Here is a 15,496-nt window from a genome sequence, read left to right on the forward strand (position 1 = left end):
ACTACAAAATGAAGGATGATGTCACAAATATACAATAATGATCACTTTGGGCTGGTGTTATGCTAAGTAGTGAACTTCAAAACATTCAGCAGGTGAGTTCAGTCCCAGCACATGAAGCAGAGCCTAACCTTCTTAGGTCCCTCTTCTCCCTCCCTGCGACCCCCACCATCCCCTTCTCTGCTCTCCTTCCAAAACAGATAGATTTTTCTCTCTGCTTTACTCCCTTTTCCTAGCCAGTACTCCCCTTCAGGAGCCTTCAGTATCTTTCTTCAGTATACTCATGCAGCATCCTTTGTGCTAATAGATTTGCATGTGAAGTTAAGCTCTGTATGCACAGGGAAACCCTGCACTGTTTTGAATAATAACGCTTGCTCCACCCTTTAGAGTGTTCTAATCCAATTTGCAGATCACTTCTGGGATAAGGCATTATGATATATCATTCAAGAGCTTATAGGGAATAAGAACTCTTAGTCAGTGCCAAAACAAATGTACATAGAATACAGCAGGCACTATACCTGTTCAGCTCCAAATGGGTTTCCACCAGTTCCCAAGTGTCTCCCTAGTCTTTATGATGACAAATAACATTATCCTGGAAACTGGGCAAGGACATTATTGATTCTGCACCTGGAATGATACATGATCTGCATACTGAGAGAGTGAAATGATGTGAGATTCCTCAAACTCACCTCATTATGCAGCGGTGCACTAATAGCCTTTTGTGTGCGTCCGTCTCTTGGGACAGATGGAAAGCCAGCAGTCTCATAAAATCTGGTGAATTGCTTGCTAGTCATGCTGAGGTTCCCATATAAAATGAAAATAGTCGTCCATTTTAATGACAACTACATTGCATAACTGATGTGGGGAGAAATGGGCGAGACTGGTTGATGCCAATACTGTTCATTTTTGTGATTTGAAATTCTTTCATTGCCTGCATGATACATGTGTCACTCTTACCATAGTAAACAATGCCTCACTTCTCTGTGACAGCATTAACCCCCTTTAGACCATTGAAATTATTCCCAAAAATGTTAGTTTACCTAGTCTCTAGGTCGTGTGCTTCTGCAAAGTCTAGAAAAAGAGCCTAGTTCAATGAATAAAACATACACCATTCCATTTCCTTCTATTACGCTCATGTTCAGGGGCATAATGTGTGGGTGCTGGTGGACTGTGATATATAGCAGATCAGACTAGATGATCTAGTGGTGCCTTCTGGCCTAATCTCTATTACTCTATAGCAACCTTTTCAGATAAGGAAGTACAGTTTAAAAAAAAAACAAAAAAAAACCCTGATTCTCTATAATAATTGTTTAATTAGATGTTGTTTGTGCATGTAGATTTCTGAATAAATCTACACAGCTTTGTTTGAAACTTCCCTATGCAAGGCTATTTGATATGCCCTATACGACATCCTAATCCTACTTTGGTAACTGCCCATGTTCATAAGTATAGGCAAATAAAAGCATTTAAAAGAAAAAAAGGAGTTCTGCTTCTGGTAGACCCAGCATGCACAAAACAAATCCCCTGAGTAAACACAAATCTCCCCTGAAAAGTTCTGACAGGCTCCCAAGGGACCATGTGTGTCTTCATCTCTTTCAAGCTTTCCAATAATAAACTTTAAAATAAAGTAATTGGCAAGTGGTGATTGCATTTTATTCTAACACAGGCCACACTCAGAGCTGGTGCAGCTGCACTGAAATTAATGGAGTTAAGGCAGAGGTGAATTTGGTCCTCTATATCTAGAAAGGAGGAAATCAATGCAGTCTCCTAGTCTGAAGAATTCACTGAACTATCACATGCTTTGGTTTTTGCTTCCACAAAGAATTTCATGGCTGTGTCAGACTTGAACTATCATGTTCCTTCTAGGGTCACAGTTTGTAAAAACCTTGTCCCATAGCCATAGGCATACATGCAAGTGTGAGGTGGATAAATTAATCAAAACATAAGCCAACCAAACACATTTTTGTGAGCATGAAGCTAAGCCTAAGAGTGTATGCCAGCAAAAACATATTAACCGGTTTTCTAACAATAGGCCTTCTCCATCACATCCAAAACACCACAGTTCTACAAATAGTACTCAACTCTAAACATGCCCTTCAGATATTAGAGGTTTTCAAAAAAGGCAAGACCACATGCACTATTCATTATAAATCTAGAGACAATGAAGAAGCAGTTGGCGTATAGCTGTCCCCATAGACGAAACACTAGTTGAACTCTCTCAACAACAAAGTAAATACTTAGCCCTGAGGAGTTTTTGCAGGCCAAATGAGAATTGAGATCAAGGTGGGTTGCACAGGGTATGAATCAGTTCAGAATTAACTCCTATATACCATACAAAATCCCTGCTGTTCTTTAGCACCAGTTGTCTCCAATATGGCCCTTGGTCTCCTTTTAATAATTTGCTCAGGAAAGTTGAAGGAATAAAATAACCTCGTCTCTCATGGAGTTTATCCCCGTATGATACTGCAAAACTACCCCTTACAGCAGGGGTTGGCAACGTTTGGCACGCAGCTCACCAGGGTAAGCACCCGGGCGGGTCGCGACAGTTTATTTACCTGCTGATGTGGCAGGTTCGGCCAATCGCAGCCCCCGCTGGCCGCGGTTCGCCGTCCCGGGCCAATGGGGGTGGCGAGAAGCCACAGCCAGCACATCTCTCACCCATGCCGCTTCCTGCCGCCCCCATTGGCCCGGGACAGCGAACCGCAGCCAGTGGGGGCCATGATCGGCCGAACCTGCCGCGTCAGTAGGTAAATAAACTGGCCCGACCCGCTAGGGTGCTTACCCTGGCGAGCCGCGTGCCAAACATTGCCGACTCCTGGTTTATACCTACAGTAATGGGGCTACTTCTGAAGAACATTTTTTTCCTGTGTGAAAAGGATCACACAAAATATCAATCCAATTTCATTAAAAAAATTCCCAGGAGAGAGGAAGAAAAGAGACCTTTATGAGCCTCTTGTAAGAGCTTTCCCCCTTCCCCCTCCCCTCAGCTTATCTCCCTTATTCTGAAATTATTCATTTACATACAGACCTTGAGAACTCTTTCATTGGGCTTTGCTAAATTCATTCCACATTGGTGTGGATGGCTCATTCTACCTTGTTTTGTTTTGCCCCCTCAGTGTTTTCTCCAGTTCTTTAGTCCAAGACTCAGCAAATCAGGTCCAGAATGCACACAGAGGACTCCCGTTCTGTACTGTTGTTTGGATTTTTGCTGTAGTTCTGGCTGCTGCTACCAACCTATCTTTAGTATTTTTTATCTGTCCAGTTGCTTGTTGCTTTTTTTGACATTTCATTAGAGCCAGCTGGAAAACCGACAAAAATTGAAACGTTGATGAAAAACCCAATAGTCAACACTTCCCCTCCCCTATTCCCCTATCAGCTCTATATATTAGACAATAGTTGTAGGAAGACCAGATGTCCTACTTCTGTTTGTTTGATCTACTTTCCAGCAGGCCTATATATGTTTTGCGTGTCCTGGGATAAGAAAGCAAATATCCTTCTTGTGGTCTGATTTTATGAACATAAAGCCTGTGACGATATCTGATAAGCAATAAATCTTCACCATGCACAGCACATGATTGCAAACGCTTACAGCTCCTTCTTAACCAAATTTCTTCAGATGTGAAAAAACACCAGTCCTGACTGAAGACTCAGTCCATGGAAAGCCTGAAGTTTTAAATGCAATTGTTTGAGTTCTAAGTAGAAAGACATTTCTAAATAATATTTGAATGTACAAAAACAGTGTTCTGTTCCATTAATTCAGAAATATAATAATTTTTTTTTGAAGTTCCCAGTAATCATCTAAGGGATAAAACAGGCCTGGAAAATTTCAGCCCATAAATTTCTTCCGAAAAATTATACAAGCACCAGTGTATTGCCTCCTCAACCATAATTATACATGGCCCTTGCTTGTTGGGACCCAGAATTAAGTGAATATGATGCAGAGGACACTGCAAAAGCAGCAATGTTGTGTGACCAGATTTTTAGAGGAATTATGGTTAGAATATTTAGGTACCGATGTATACCACTGTAGCACTATCTTTCTTATAAAGATCCAAGTAAAGACATGCTTGTTTAGGATGTCTGAGAATCTGTGATGCTAGAATACACTTCTACCCCGATATAACGCTGTCCTCGGGAGCCAAAAAATCTTACTGCGTTATAGGTGAAACCACGTTATATCGAACTTTCTTTGATCCGCCAGAGTGCACAGCCCCGCCCCCCCTCGCCCTCGGAGCGCTGCTTTATCACGTTATATCCGAATTCATGTTATATCGGGTTGCGTTATATCGGGGTAGAGGTGTAGTTTTTAGATAGTCACAAACATTCCACAATGCTTGGTTACCCAAAGAGATTACTTCTGTGATCTGTAAACTAGGAGGTGAAAATGACATTCCAAAATAAAAATGATACAATGAAGGAAAGCACCATGTCATCGTTGAGATCAGCACGTTAATCTAATAAGCACAAAGTGACAGACCATTGTCATAAAAGAAAGGCCAAAACAGGTCACTTCCTACAAATGCTTTAACTTCTGTATATTGCTTAGAACATTTGTTAAGTGTTTTAATATTTTTTTATATAAAAAACAATGGTTTATCCCATTTGGAATATCAGAAAATGATGGTTTTGTAAAGTTATGAATGTCCCAAGACTCTCATGTCACATAAGATATCATGGATCCCTACCAAAAAAAAGTGTTATTAGAGTTTAAAAAACTACCCAGTTAGCATTTTGCACTGAACTAAATGTACTGCCTCAGCTATTGCTACATGTTAAGCCCAAGGAAATGAAGTAGCTCATTTTTACGGTTTTAGATATAGTTCTCTAACAGAAGCTACAGTAAAGGTAACAATGCTCTTTTATTATAGTACTGTGCTGCCTCTCTTTTTAATTAGATTTGTTAGTCTTTCACCAGGAAATGTTGTCTAATGATTAGATCAAGGGACTAGGAGACCAGAGCCTGTTATTCTATGGCTAGTTCTGATACTGATCCGTTGTGAGAACGTTGCCAAGTCATTGAACCTGGAAGTGCTTTGATCCCCCAATCTTTAAGAGGTACATAATGCATGATGTATCTACTGTACTGCTCAGGAGCACGAGGGGGCTTTATTAGTTCATTTCTGCAAAGTGCTTTGGGGTCCCTGAATGAAAGGTGTTTTCAAAGTGCAAAGTATTACTAGGATTGTTTTCATTTACTAGGGTTTTATCCCTTTAAGTGCTGCAGTTAAGGTCTCTTCATTACATAAATAGGATGTGCACTCACCTTAGAAAGGAAAAGATAATTTATTCACCTTATGTTGTTTAGTGGTTACCTTGCTGTATTATTTATTGCCAGCTATTCTATTCATGAGCTGTTACCCTTCGAAGTTCATAGATATAATATTAGATGACAAAGTGAGAACTTTTTAGTGCAGATTCTATATGGAAATACATACGATTACTGTACAGATAGATATCGGGTCAGAATCAGCTCTCAGTTACATGGGTATAAATCCAATAATTTAACCGAGTTCAGTAGTTACTCTGGATTTACATTGGTGTAACAGAGCAAAATCGGGTCCAGTATTTTTGAGCAACATTTCAGTTTACATGTATTGACCACTATATAGTTACAGGTCCAATGCCAAGTCAATGGGAGTCCTTCCATTGAGATCAGTGAGCGGGGGCTTGGGCACTACATCAATGAAATGCCTGCACTATACGTATCTGGTAGTTCCAATGTAGTTCAAGTATTCTTACTACAATGCTGGCAAACATTTCTATTACCACCTTCAGTAACTTATAGTAATATTTTGTGTGATGGGAAGGTTTAATTTTTCTGCAGTTCATCATACAAGAGCTCAAACTGGGTGAAGTAGTCTTAGGTATATATTTGATTGTGTTTTTTATACCTAAAATTCTAAATTTTTGGAAAAGAACAGCCATTTTTATAAATATCTTTCAGGTTCCCATTAAAAAACTGGGGGCGGGGGGGAACCTACCATTTTTAGGTTGTCAACAACCAAAAAAAAAAAAAATTGGTTTCCGGTTTATCAACAATAACCCAGAAAATTCCATAAAAACCTCTGAGGAAAAAAAGACCCAAAAAAAGTTGTCTTCAATTTAAATTTTGTATTGACAAGATCTTTTTTAAGAGCTGCTAGAGCTGATCAGAAAATTTCTGTTGCGAGTCTGATTCATGTCTGTTGTTTTTAGTCACATTTCTTTCATGGGATATTTATCATTATTTTCCAGTTGGGCTAGAGATATTGTTTTAAAGGAATCTTCATTCTAAAAAAAAAATCAAAATGATTCTCTGCATAAGATCATAGTGAGATATTTCGGCCTCCCTGGCCAGGGCAATAAAAATTGTATCAACTGTGACTGCTTAGTCATTTATTTAATCAACCATACATTAGATTTGGCTTACTGGTTTAACCAGGACAGAGCTATAGAACAGTGCACTTGAGAGCCTAGATGTGCATCTTTTATTTTTGACTAAACTAACTTCACGTAAGGATTATATTAACTTTAAAGAATGGGAGGAAAACAGATGAGAGCTGGACAGGGACTGCAAAAATTTTCTGAAGCAACCATCACTGAAACAGGACATTTTAAAGCCAATATTGCAGAACTACTTGCAGAAAGCAAATTTCTAATTAGTACAATATTTACCTGCATTTGCACCAAAAACTTGATTCTAAAGAATTATACTCTTCCAATTAGGAAAAGAAACCATACCATGTGACATGTATCTCAAAAGCAGCTTGAATATCAAAATCTTTCCGTGAACTCTTGTTACATGATTTGCCCATTACTTTGGGGTATGCTTATTTATTCGGGTTACTCTTCTGGGGAAGGGGATTCTGTAATTCTATCAATGTACTGCTTGTGTCACTTGTGTTTTCATATGGAGCTCTACTTCTCCCTTCTGCAAGTCCCCTCCCAATGGAGCTATCCTGCAGGACCTAGGTTCCCTAGGGCTGGGTTTCTCCAGCCCCAAAACCGGATGAACACACCCACACCTACATTAATAGAGCAAGTCTGAGCGGACCGGGTCAATCAGCACTGTCAAGCTGACCCCTTATATGTCTCTGGACTCACTGGGCTGGATGAAGCAGCACTTTCAAGCTGACTCTCCTTATATGCTCCTGGGCTCCATGGACTGGGTCAAGCAGCACTTTCAAGCTGTTACCCTTATGCGTCCCAGATTCAGCTCGTCCCTATCCCCACTCTCACATCACAATTGTACTGGCAGTAACCTACTTGATGAGCAAACCCCACAGTATTTTGGGAGCTGCAGGGATCTTTAGCTTAGATAAAAGAAGCGTTGCTGTAGAGTTAATGGGGGAAACACAAAAGAGTAAAGTTCAGCAAGAGAGAGAGAAGCAACCAAGTTAACGATAACAGTTATTTATTGAATACTAGTGATAACTACACAAGGAGGGCTAAACCAACATAACATACATTATTAAAGGTTAATACCCAAGATAGAAAGGAAAACAGAGAGAGAGAGAGAGAGAGAGAGAAGGGGGGGGGGAAACTCACCCACTTCATGAGGCTTGAACTGGTCAGTGTTCCCAGGTGATGGTGGTAGCTCAGGCTCCTGAATGCTGGAGACAGGCAGAGCCCCCAGCACAATCAGTCAGGAGAAGATGAAGTCCCAGTGGAACTGATGCCTAGTTTAGATCTAAGCATCAGAACCCTGACTAGAGGGTGAGTAGGGATTTTTGTAGAGAAAATACAATTGTTCAAGGGAGAACACTAGATTTGTTTATAGGTAAAATGATGACTCAAGGGTTTTCTTTAGACTAGACAATAGGAGCTGATCACTCTTGGCTATGGGTGGTGTTTTCTTCCAGGGAGCTCACAATGCAACTAGGCTGCTTCAGTATTTAGATATCAATTAAGGATTCGTTACTAGAATTGGTCTGATAATTGCTGAGCTGGGTGTGTGCAGACATAGGTTCATTAGCTTCTGGAGCAGAGATTCCCATGATGCAGTGCTTCCCTGCTTTTTTTGGTCCCAGAATTCAGTGTGGTTCTCTGTTCTCCATTCTGTAAGTAAATTGAGATGTCTTCCTGTCCCATCTTTCATGCAGATGAGGCTAGGGGAGTTGTCTCTGCTCTCCATTCTGTATGCTAATGGAGATGTCTTAATCTTGTCACCCTTGTCTGGAGGGGTCTAGGTGTGTCTCCCAACGCCCTTCACTGCTCTCTGTAAGTTTTTTTCCTCTGATGGGTTTTGGTTTAAGCAGAAGCTGGGGAGGGGGGGTGTCTTTCATGAGTCAGGCTGAATACTGCACCCTGGTTCCCCAAGAACACAGAGGTGTCTGGTATCACTCTCCACTTATACTTTGCAGGCTGAGAATTATTTGCTGAAATTATCCAGCACAATTTCAAATAATGAATACATTTGAGAAAATCATGATCTGCTTAAAGAAGATTTATGAGCAGAGAGAGAAGCTCGGTTAATTGAATAAACTAATTGTGAATTTTTTCCCCTGCTCTCTTCAGGGCATATTTAAAGGTCCTTGCTTAAAATAAATGCGGTTTAAGATATTGGTACAAGTAGTCAGACAAAAGCTAGCCTGAGCCTGTAGTCTCAGATCTGATGAAAGGAACAGCTTAGGAAGGAACTGTCTCGTCATAGCTCATCCTTTATTATCCTCTTGTTCTGGAAGGATGATAGGAGGAGGTAGTAATTTACTGCAACATTTACATGGATGCAGCTTACTCCTGCTTCTCCTGGCCCCACCAGGCCCCAAAGCCAGGCCAACTACTCCTGGCAGTGGATGGGGACGGATTGGATGGACTCCTCTGCCCTATGCACTGCCCCTCTTGCTGACACAAGTATCTGGAGAGCAGAGTGCACTCCACCCCTGAGCCACACTAAGGATACAGATAGGCTGAGCAAGAGGGCATCTGCGGAGGCTTACTCCCCTACTTACAGGAGTATAATCTAGCCCTGCATTTTTAGCTGCTTGCTTCTGGTCACTCCAACATGCTGTACCATGTTGCATGGGGCGTACTTTCCCTTGCTCAGCTTCAACAACTCCTCCCTCCTGCTACTATCTCTGGGGTTTGTTGAATGAAATAGTGCACTACCTAGCCTTTCTTCAGGAGTCCAACATCTGCAGAACTTGATCCTCATGCCCTTACCCAGTTACTTCTGAAGGATCTCTAAAGCTAGGACAGAGGCGAGGGCTGTTATACTTGAACATGAGTGGTTCCATCCCCAACTTCAGAGAAAGGAGTTCCATGGGACTGGTTCACCAGAAGGGGAGGATTTTTTGCTGAAGGAGATGTTCACAGACTAGCCAGGAATGAGTATCTCTTTGCAGACTCCAGCTGTGCTATGGCGCCAAGCATCGCTCATAACTATACCATACAAAGGAACTGCAGAGTAGACAGTGACACTTCTGATTGAAATGATGAAAGCTGCCAAGAAGAAAAGAGGAAGTATTTTTGCAAGGAGTCCCGGGGTTTTGTTTTCACTATATGTTTGACTTGAAAGATACACCAAAGGGCGGATACTAGCTTAACTGGAGAAATTGTTTTACAGAGGAAGGAGCCGAAGCTGCAGTTCTGAAGCAAGTCAAGAGACAGCAAAACTATTTCATTTGGGGACATAGAGTCTGTTAGCCAGCAGCCAGCAGAAGTGAAATCATTTTAAACTTGGGAGAACATGGAAAGAGGGATCTGCTGAGTGAAGTGAAACATTTTGTATTATAACCAAACTGTATATCCGTTTAAGAGGTTCAGTCTGACACGTTGGTGACATAGGCCCCTAAATCAAATGCAGTGCTTTGGGATATTCACTTATTAAAAATATTTCTGTGCTCTGCACTATGTTTGGGGTTATTACTATAAACTACAGCAATATTCCCCACTCCCTCTGGCCCAGGGATGTTCCTTGCTTTTTCTTCTTGTATGTATTCTGTGTTAATGATTGACATATTGTATGAGGCCCAAATGGTGAAGGCCCCATATTTCCTCGCAGGGAGCTCTGTGCCAGCTTGATAAATCTTTAGAAGGATCAGGACAGTGCAGCAGGCCCAGAGCTCATACAATAGATAAACCCATCCACTCAGACTTCTCTGGATGCAGGTCTTCAATTTCCATGCCCACAGATCACCACAACATTGACATAGCCAAGGTACTGATTATCTGTAAATTATTCTCTCTCTAGCAACTGCTCTTTAAAGACTAGGATGTTCAGAAAAGAGACCACCACTCTGCAGGGTTGCTGGAACAATTGGTACAGTAAGGGTACTGAGAGCCATGGAACCAAACTGTAAATCAGGGGTCGGCAACCTTTCAGAAGTGGTGTGCTGAGTATTCATTGATTCCCTCTAATTTAAGGTTTCGCATGCTAGTGTGGAAGCAGAGCAGACACCAGTAATACATTTTAACATTTTTAGAAGGTCTCTTTCTATAAGTATATAATATATAACTAAACTATTGTTTCAGAGTAGCAGCCGTGTTAGTCTGTATCCGCAAAAAGAACAGAGTACTTGTGGCACCTTAGAGACTAACATTTATTAGAGCATAAGCTTTCGTGGACTACAGCCCACTTCTTCGGATGCATCTGAAGAAGTGGGCTGTAGTCCACGAAAGCTTATGCTCTAATAAATTTGTTAGTCTCTAAGGTGCCACAAGTACTCCTGTTCTTTAAACTATTGTTGTAGGTAAAGTAAATAAGGTTTTTAAAATGTTTAAGAAGCTTCATTTAAAAATTAAATTAAAATGCAGAGCCCCGGACCAGCGGCCAGGAACCGGGCAGTGTGAGTGCCACTGAAAATCAGCTTGTGTGCCGCCTTTGGCATGCATGCCGCCTTTGGCATGCGTGCCATAGGTTGCCTACCCCTGCTGTAAACCATGTATATAATAGAAACCACTTCAAGCCAGGGGGTGCAGCAGCCCCCACAGTACCCTTAGTTCCAGCACCTATGCCGCTCTGGACAGCATATTTCTAAGGTTAATTGAAAGGAAAGGTATCCTTAGCAAGGTGTTCTCTGGTACATACAGGCCAGAGCCTCAAAGTTTGGATCCATATCTGAATTTCCCAGTGGCTGACATTGGACAGGTGGTTTTGGTTCAGAGGCATCTCTCTTGCCTGTGGATATTCTCCTGTAAAAAAGCAATACAAACTAACAGGAGTGAATTCTTCTCCTTTAGGTAAGATAGGAATAATGTGAAAGACAAGCTTCTCTCCTCTCCTTGTACTCTAATGAAGATGCTGGCCACTTAAGATAACACTTTCTGAGAGCATCTTTGTAAATATGTCAGTTCTAGTGAAGTTAATAGCAATTTAAGCTTGCAGTGTAGTGTTTCAGTCTTCTCAACTAGCCATTACAATACAGCAATGAACAACAAGATAATTACTGTACTAGGGCTGGAACAGAATGATGAAAAGCACCATTCCCTTCATTCCTAGGGAGAAAACAGGCTGGTGCAAGGATAGATTTCAGACTGTTGTTCTCTTTCCTGAGGATGGGGGTGGAGGGGTCTTTTTCACAAGTATTTCCCAAAGCTACAGTCAATCCTAACTGACATTAACAAGCTGTTTTCAGATTGACCATCCATAGTTCAGATTAAGGGTTGACAGATACGGTTAAGTGGTCACCATGACTTTGAAAATCAAAATCCCCCCAGGATCCTTTACATTTTGCAGTGTAAGGTTTCTCAATTGCAAACAAAATCAATTACTTCCTAGATGTGCATCTTTAAACATAGTTTAGCAATGAGCATTTGATGTTAGAGAAGCTACAATCGTTTTGCCCAGCAGTTTCCTACACATTCACGTAGGATGAGGAATGCAGTGTGTGTGGCTCATGTACAAAGATGCAGAATAAAGGAACAGGAAAAAACAAACATATCACTATGACATAAAGGTCCTAAAACACGTCGTTCCAACCATGCTACAGCACTACAGAACAATAGTAACTGCCTAATACTGAAGAGTAACTTTGGAATACGTCTAGCTACCTTACCTCCCAAAATATTGGCTTAATAGAACATTCAGCTAATTGTGTGGTGTCTACTTTTCTATCACTAATAATTGCTTTTCTTTTGATATACCTACTGACAGTTGATAACAGGTAATGGGAAGCAATTTACATGTAATTTCAAGTTCTCCAACTATTTGAATGTTAACTTTCCCTGACAGTCCTTTGTACTGTAGAAGTGAAAATTCAGAAGGAAAATTTGGCAGCTTTGCTACATGATATAAACTTTTCAATCGGATATGAAAGTCAGGTCTAAAGTTAGCTAGTAATAACATGATTTAAATATTTTTCTAGAGAACAGCTTCAGAAACATCAACTCTATACTTTGTACAATTTAAGAATAAAAAGACAGAGGGGACTGAGTGTTTGGTTTTAAACTTTTCCAAATACAGGGAACTGAAGCAATACCTAAAGATTTCTCTGAGCTGGCTCATTTGTTCCTGTGTTGTACTCAGAGCTGGTTGAAACATTTCACGTGAAATATTTTTTCATTCAAAAGATGGGGTTTTGTCTAAGTCAATATTTTCCATGTGAAAATACTGATTTCAGCAGAATTTACTGTCGGGAAAATCAAAACATTTCATTTCATCGAGTCAGAACATTTCGTTTCAGGTTGGGTTGACGTTCATCTTCGCATCTGCCTGAACTGTCGTATTGCCTCAAACCCCCATTCACTCCTATGGGCTGTGCTTCCTTGCCAGACTACATCGCCTGTAGTGCACAGAGCTTCACCTTGTGTCTAAGCAGTTGCTCCCATGATGAACTGAGGCAGCTCAGGTGGATGCAGAGTAATATCAGCTGAACAAAACCAAATGGGAAGTTTTGATTCATAAATGTTGAGAAGTTCTTAGAACATTGTTTTGATACTGTTCATAACAGACATTTTTTTCTTTCATGAAAAGTTTTGATATTTCATATATTTTTCTGATTCGGATGAAAATGAACGTCAAAATTTCAGCATTTCCTATGGGATGAAAGTACTATATACCTAGATAGCATTCATCATCATGTATTTTTTGACAGGTTTCCATGCCCCATTTAGGGCTTATATCCCACCCTCCGTCCCAGTTTCCGTTGGCGTCAAAGTTGGGCGCTGTCGGCCTTTTTAAAAAAAAAAAAAAAGATTTTTTTTTAATGTTTGAATGGGGGTATGTTGCGTGCTTGTGATTTGATACATTTTCTTGTTTGTTTAGAGAAAGGTTGAAATAGAGTGAGAGAGCATAAAAATTTAAAAAAGAAAGCTTTGGTAAGGTTTAGAGGAAAAAAGGAAGAAAGAAAGGTTGTTTGGTGAGCGTGAGTAAAGGCCTAGTTTGGCATTTTATTAAAGACTACAAAGAGAGAACTTTAAAAATTTGTTGGGGTTAATTTGAAAGAATAGAGGCGAGTTATTAAAGAAAAGAGATTTTTGGTGAGGTTTAGTAAGGAGAGATGATTTTAAAGGACTAGTTTGGTATGTTATTATAGAGTAAAAAAAATTGAGATAAATGTAAAAGGTGTATTAAATATCAGGGTCGGTTAAGAAAGGAGCATTTAAAAAGAGTTAAATAAAAGAGAAACATAAAGGAAACTGTTTAGTAAGTGCATGGTAAAAATATAAAGGTTGGTTAAGAAAGAAACATTTAAAATGTTAAATATAATGGTAGGTTAAGAAAAGAGCATTTAAAAACATTAAATAATATTGAAAAATAGGTTTAAAAAGAACACACATGGCGAAAAAAGAACATTTACTAAAGCAGAGACTGTTTAGTAAGCACATGGTAAAAAATATAAAGGCAGGTTAAGAAAAACATTTAAACCAGGGATCAGCAACCTTTGGTACGCGGCCTGTCAGGGAAAGCCGCTGACAGGCCAGGCCAGTTTGTTCACCTGCAGCGTTCGCAGGTTCGGCCGATCGCAGCTCCCACTTGTCACGGTTCGCCGTTCCAGACCAATGGGGGCTGTGGGAAGCGGTGCGGGCCAAGGGAGGCCCATTGGCCTGGAACGGCAAACCGTGGCAATTGGGAGTTGTGATCGGCCGAACCTGTGGATGCTGCAGGTAAACAAACCAGCCCGGCCCGCCAGCAGCTTTCCCTGATGGACCGCATGCTAAAGGTTGCCAATACCTGATTTAAACTATTAAATATAAGGGTAGGTTAAGAAAAAAGCATTTAAAAATATTAAATAAGATTGAAAAATAGATTTAAAAAGAACACACATGGAAAAAAAAGGGCATTTACTAAAGCAGAGACTGTTTAGTAAGCACATGGTAAAAAGTATAAAGGGAGGTTAATAGTAAAGCATTTAAACTATTAAATACAAGGATGGTTAAGAAAAGAGCATTTAATAAGAGTTAAATAAAAGAGAAACATATGAAGATAGGTTAAAAGAGAGATCAGGGCAAGAAAAGGGAAAAGAAAGCGGCAAATATAGACAGCACGTGGTTGAGTCAGAGAGAGAGATCTTACCCTTCCAAGTGTTTCTGCAGAAAGAGACCACTTCCCAGGTTCACAGCCCCTCAGGCTTGTTATTGTATATTAACAACATTATACAGATGTTGTTCTACAGCAGTGTCATAGAATTCATTTTCCTGAACCAATGTTAGTCTAAAACATAGGGGGAAACTTTTAAAAATTATTTGTTACTAGGGGCTTATGGTTTTAACTTTTATTAAAGCCCCTATGTAAAAGTGCTACATGGCGGGGAAAATGCTTGGGGTCTGTGTTTTTAGATAAGAATAAGGCAGTTAAAGGTGGGGGGGATTGCTCTTGTTTAAAAACCATAAGCCCCTAGTAACAAACATTTTTTAAAAGTTTTCCCCTATGTTTTAGACTAACATTGGTTACTTTTTAATGAGACGATTTGAAGCAGTGTGCTTTTTCAGCCAAAACAGCCTTTGAAAGCCAGCGGATCAGAGAGAAGAAGATTTCTTCTTCCTCCACTTTTTAACAAATAGAGGTGAAAGTTATATTAAGTCTTGTAAAGGAATAAACACTTGAAAAGACAAGCCTATCTGAAGACACATCCCTTCATTTAACATTTTTATAGGTGTGTTTCAATAAAATAGAGTATGCAGAAACACCCCAGGTTTAAAACCACTGCCAGTTTATATTCCCCTAAGTAAGGAGGAGCTTCTATTTAAACAGGTCTGATGATTAAATATGGCTGCACCTAGAAGGCCCTGGCCAACACTTGCAGTAAAGCCTCTCGTGAAGAGACATTATACATTTTTTATTACAATACATGCAAAAGTGATAAATAAAGGGCTGTTTCTTCATATAGGTTTGCCTTTTCAAGTGATTATTCCTTTACAAAAAAATTAATACAACTTTCACTTGTATTTGTTGAAAAGCAGACGAAGAAGCAGCCTTCTTATCTCTGATCCAATAACTCACAGATGCTGTTTTTGTTAAATTTCTGTTAGAACATTGTTTTGATACTGTTCATAAGAACGTTTCAACATTCATGAATCAAAACTTCCCATTTGGTTTTGTTCAGCTGATATTACTCTGCATATACGTGAGCTGCCTCAG

The 15,496-nt window shown here is 40.1% G+C and overlaps 1 protein-coding gene across 3 annotated transcripts in view; it reads left to right on the plus strand.

Annotated features, from left to right (window-relative positions):
* The window catches only part of CDH5 (cadherin 5), a 51,427-nt gene that overhangs the window by 11,217 nt on the left and 24,714 nt on the right, over window positions 1–15,496 (plus strand). Inside the window, exon 1 of one of the 3 annotated variants that reach the window (XM_054048777.1) lies at window positions 4,822–4,842. The exons of 1 other annotated variant lie outside the window; for it this stretch is intronic. The gene's annotated coding sequence lies outside the window, so the exon portion shown is untranslated. Of the gene's footprint in view, window positions 1–4,821; window positions 4,843–10,114; window positions 10,136–15,496 lie in introns of those variants that run through there. One more of the 3 variants, XM_054048778.1, reaches the window with a different exon arrangement.

The sequence above is a fragment of the Malaclemys terrapin genome, chromosome 14, assembly GCF_027887155.1.
Source record: "Malaclemys terrapin pileata isolate rMalTer1 chromosome 14, rMalTer1.hap1, whole genome shotgun sequence".
In the NCBI taxonomy this organism is placed as follows: Eukaryota; Metazoa; Chordata; order Testudines; family Emydidae; genus Malaclemys; species Malaclemys terrapin.